This window comes from Colias philodice, chromosome 19 (assembly GCF_061535455.1).
Source record: "Colias philodice isolate Cphi_HAF_F1 chromosome 19, ilColPhil1 Martin Lab GWU primary, whole genome shotgun sequence".
Taxonomy (NCBI): Eukaryota; Metazoa; Arthropoda; class Insecta; order Lepidoptera; family Pieridae; genus Colias; species Colias philodice.
Window position 1 is genome coordinate 693,587 of NC_143104.1, and position 6,048 is coordinate 699,634.

Genomic DNA, 6,048 nt, shown 5'->3' on the forward strand with positions numbered 1-6,048 from the left:
GAATCAATTTTGTAGCCAAGCCGAAGATACCTAATTAAAATTCACTCGATAATCTCACATCACTACGAGGGCGTCGCACAAATCTATTATTACCTACTTAACATAAATATCACATATCTACTCGACTTACCGTAATATTAATATTTCCTCTCCAGACGTCTGATTACGGGAACGAGATGTTACATCCAGTTAAGTAATTAAGCCAAGGGCTATTCAACTGTGCATTTAAATGTTGAGATTTTGAAATTATAACGTTCGAAAATAGAGAAGAAAAGGATTTATTTTGTTAATAGGATTAGTAATATATGTAGCTTTAAAGGTTAAAATAAACGTTCATGATTAAAATTAATTTTAGGTAGGTAACTCAAGACTCTATTTTCTATAGGTGGGCAATAATAATTTATATCAGCGCAGCGCAAAGAACAGAGCCGAAATTCTTGATAAGGTCAAAATTAATTACGAAAGATTTTCTAAAAATACTGCCACATCTTCATTTTCGAACAAAAGTTTTCGTAAATGTCATTTATCATAATTTCATGTATTTTATCATATCAATAAAAACTTTTAGAAATATAGGACCAGTCAGTCAGTAGAGCACAAGAATCACTGGCATAACCTAAGTCGGATATATTATTTAAAATTGAAATCGTTTTTATCAAGGGTTGGAAGGCTATCTACACGAGATTAATATGACTCACGGAATGAACGTAGTCTATAATAAAATGTTAGATAATAATAAATAACGGGTGTTATTTATTAAAACACAACACACAAAATTTAAAGAACATCACACAAAAAAATTTCAGCCAGCCGTTGAAGATGCAGTATCAAAACGAGAGCCAAATGCACGTTTCCTGTGGTCATTATAGAAATACAGTTTTCATAGTTTTTCAAGGTGAATTCTGCCAGTTCAGCCCCAACTATTCAGAACATTTGCCGCGCTTACCTCTCTCGCTAATATTTTTTACGGAGTGACTTTGTGAAATTCGTTTTTATTAAAAGTGAGTACCTACAATTAAACTTTTTCTATTAATATTTATTAGATTCTTATCGTTATTTATTTGTTCTGTTTTAAGTGTAAATAAATTCGTTTAAAATATACATTTAAATATTATATTTTGTAGACGTGCACTTACGTAAACTTGTTATTGTTAAAATAATATTATGTAATTAACGTTTTTCATTGGGATGTGCTCTCTATTTGTGAATTAAATTTCTGAATTCATTCACGTATGATTACCTAATATATTATAATATTTTCTAATCTTTAAGTAAAATATTAAAACTAGGAAGTTGGAACCAAGTACTTATATTATAACCAATTTTATGGAATTTTGAATTTTTTTACATCTCAATCTGAAAATGTTGTTATATTTATTTATAAAGTAAATTATCTACTAATTATTTATAGGTACAGCTAATTATTCCTTTTTTATTAATACTTATAGATCGCTACAAGGTTTACCTTTTTCCTATGAAATTATATTTTTTATTCAAATTTTTCTCTTGGAAAAGTAAAAGGAGGATTTCCTTATCTAATAAACTCTTGAATTAAAAACTGTTTTCTCGGACTAGTTTAATATTTGTCTGCGTCTACTTTTTGTGAAATTATAAGGCAAGATAAAAGCTTAATGAAGCTTAACCTATGTCAATAGTCCACATTAGGTGCTATGAATGTTTCTTAGTCTAGCACAAAAACGGCTGATCAGATATTGATGAAATTTTTTGTATGTAGATATCTATCTGTACAAAAATTTATCATTTGCTTACATTTAACGCATATTTGTCAGATGTGTATGTGCACTGTGCAGCGTAACGCAGAGTAAGATTTTGTCGAATTTTGTTTGTTGCCTACACGCTAATTTTAATTTCAAGTTATAGGTACTTAAGTGTTATAAGTTTTCATTTCTATCTACATTTTCTATTATATTTTTTTGAAGTGAAACTTCTTTATCGGGGTTGGAAAAAAATTGAGTGTAACATTTTTTCGTCACGCGTGACATTTTTCCGTTACGCGCCATCTTTTTCTTATCCCTACCACGGGTGATTCGACGTATTTCTGTAAAGTTGCATATATAATAAATTATTTTTTGAAAAATAAGATCATAAAGAAGTTTCACTTCTTACGTGTGTACCTACACTAATAGGCAGAGTGTTCCATAAGATTATAGTCTATACTACTGATCGCGCTGATTTAAGGAACTGCCTGGAATTATTTTTTGGGTTCAATATTCCGTTTATTGAGGAAGACTACACGCTATAAAACATTCTGTACAACATGAGTAAAACCATGAGGCACAGCTAGTGTGAAACATCTTGTATATTATATTATCTGCGGTAATATATTAAATTATAACAAGAACCATACTTCCAAACGGACATGGCTGATCGTATCTCACGAACGAGCTCAGAGGCCGTTATGAACCGCACAATGTGTAGCAAATTAACATGCAAATATACACTCGTGATGATTTAATGATAGCTAATTATTTTATTATATATCGAAGGTTTATGAATCTCTGATTTTGTGAAAATCATAAGAAGTACTCACTCAAAATGTTGTGTAAGAAATTGCGCTAAAAAGCTGGTTAAAATCGTCTTGAGTTGATAAATGCTGTTTTATAAGATGTGGAAGTCTGTGATTTTACATATAAATAACATAAATAAGTTTACTTTATTGTAATGAAACTTGCACCCAGATAGTTAACAATTGGTTAATAGATGTAAGCGATAAATATTTTAGATAAAAAATAACTAATAGCATCCCAAAATACAGCTAGAGCCGTGAGTAGAGCTATTTCGTAGCACAAGGGGTTTATTACTATCCAATACTTATACAAACCAATATTCCACATTACTAACTTTGTAATTTCCATACAGAAAATACTCACGAAGATATTTAAAGTCTTATTTAAAGTAAATTCATTCAATAATGACGCTAAAGAGCCCCATTTTGCTAAATCATTTCACATTAATGACGTCACGCAAACAAGGAATAAATGGTGTGGAATAGGCTGTCATTTGAAGAGTCATTGACAAGATGTTGCGTGGAGCCAAACCACAAGAGATTATCTCAATATGGCTAAATTGCATCGTGATTTATTATTGAATAGCCAAGCACTAGACTTCGCTCGAATTTCATATTTGTAATGAAAATAAAGAAGTATGTTTTTTAGTTTAAATAACTGTCTGAAACATTTGTAATTAGTTAAATTATTCTTAACTTAAAATGTTCATTCAATCACACTATTATAATTTAAGTGGTTAGACATAAACTCTTAAAGTAGGTAGATGAATTACTGGCTCTATAGCTCTGATAATCATAAAATAAAAAAAGTTAATCTTTGCTACTATGTATTATAAAGCTGAAGAGTTTGTTTGTTTGTTTGAACGCGCTAATCTCAGGAACTATAATTGGTCCGATTTTAAAAATTCTTTCGGTGTTAGATAGCCCATTTATCGAGGAAGGCTATAGGTTACCTATATATCATCACGGTAAGATCAACAGGAGCGATGCAATGCGGGTGAAACCGCGGGGCACAGCTAGTTTATAATATAACTGGTAGAGTCATTATATTATTGAGTAATGAAGATTTTCACTTGTGAATTACATAATTCCGATAAGCAGTATATATTTAAAAGCAATAGATTTAGAAGTAAACGTATGTATTTAAGAGTACGATAAACTTTTTCCTTCAATTAGCTATCAGAAACTTCCTGTTATGTCCGTGATAATTAAAACCATACCAAGTTATGGTCAAAATAATAATGAGTAATTACCGGCATTATTAGTTCAGTTATTCGCCGAGAACTCGTAAAATAACATCTATGTGATGTGATGTGTTTTGAAAATTAAATAAGACTGGTTTTATAAGAAATAGTTATAAATAAACTGGATTTATTTTGGGAATATGTCTTAAATTCGCCGGCTATAGTACCTACTACATCGATAGAAAAGCTTCCTGTGAAGTATTAAAAGTGATTAATATTAGAACAAAGGGAGAAGAAAATTCTTTATTCTATTAATATAGTATCTAAGAATATATAACAATATAATATTAATATATTATCATCCCACTGTTCTTTCACTTTCGACAATATTTACCCGTCAGGAAATTAGTCAGGAATTATTACTTGAAACAAAAAAGTGATGACCTGATTATGTGTAGCTTATAATTTTCTGTTGAAGTCTATGAGAATATTTACATGAACATGGTCATATCGAACTTAATTGTATTGGTGCAATAAATGGTGATTTTAGTGAAAATGTCTGACAACGAGAATATGATTAATTTGCAACCACGAAGCAGATGTTTTTGTTGCTTTTATCACATGGATCTCATTTTATACGGATTGTTGACAATTATAATAATTACCACGTTTATTTACTTTATGTTTTTTATATAAATATCTACTCTACAATATCATAAGTTAATAATGGATAAGGTAAGATTTAGAATACGTTTTATTTTGTAAATATTGTTAGATATGTAATTAAAGAGTTTGAGTTTTTTTTAAATGATAATAGATTTTCTCGTACTTAGTTATGTTTTAATTGTTAACTATCAAAAGTCACTTACTAATGCCACAGAATAATAACTATTTGCTAGCTACTAATTCTAGTTCTAATATAGTTTATTTGTTTATTAGTTGTACAAATTAAAGCTCATGTAAACCTTTATAATAAAATTATGCACGATTATTACATAAATAAAAAAAATACAGGAAAAAGTTTTTCTTTGACCAAAATCACGAACAAAATTTTCAGTAAACTTCGGGCACCAAATTATTTAAATTTTAAAACTAATTCCTTGATCTACAATGACGTTAGCCGTGCGAAGAGATTACATCGAGACGATAATCTGAAGACAAACACTACTGTATACCGCGGCCTTGTCCGTGTGTACTCAGTGTGTCGTTTGTCGCGAACGGTGAAAATACATTTTCGGACTGAATTTTTTTGTGATTTTTTGTTAAAGTGTAAATTTTAACTACGACGAAGGTACATATATACATAGGTATAATATTAAAGTGTCCCTAATTTTTATAAGAGTGATTTTCTAGGCTCTGTGTGAGGTTCTGATTTTGTGGAAACCTAGAAACCCTTGTAAGATACCTACCTATTATTAGGAAACTGTGTATTTGAAAAACACCAGACTATCATTTAATTCATGATTTGAATGCAATATTGTGGAATGAATATTGTGGTTGTTTAGTTTTTCAATGATCATACATGTTTAATATTGTTTTTATTATTTACAAAATATTTACATTTCAGTATGTTTATTAGTTGTGTAGCAGTTGCATAACTTTACTCAATTTAGTTCACAAGCCCGTATACGTAAAAAAGTTCAATGCGTAAATTGAATCGTAAAGAGCTTAAAATAGGTAATTTTAATCTCTACAATGCGGTTTTACAAATATAAACTGTTGTTTTAGATATTAATATATATTTCAAAGCCGCTTTTAAATATAGTTAGATAGATAGAATAGATTAGATACATAATTAATATTATGTATCTAATCTATTAGGAGGCTGGAGAGTACCATAGGCTTTTACCCGCGAAGCCGCGGACGGCAAGCTAGTAATTGTTATACCTACATACCAGCCACATACACAATGTTCAAACACTTAACTTCAACAGTATCCTAATATTGATTTATAATAAAACGGTAAAACATATGAAAGATCAATCATTGGAATTTGCTAAGAACAAATTGACTAAAATGGAAGTTACTAATACATTACTAATAACATACACCATACTAGATAGAGTGAGACAGCAAATTTGGTATTTGTTAAAATAACAAAATGATGACATTTAAAATAATATAAGATTATTAACCTTACGTCATGCTAGCTTTTAAGCAGTTTCGGTATTATCTTGTTGAGAAAAATAAACCTACTTAAAGAGGTCATTATCGGGGAATTAGTAAAAAAATTAAAACTCCGGTTTTGATATAAGCCTTTTAAATTATTAAATTATTAGATAAGCAAACAGGCATGTATTTATATAAACATTTATATCATAAGCCATAATTTTTGTA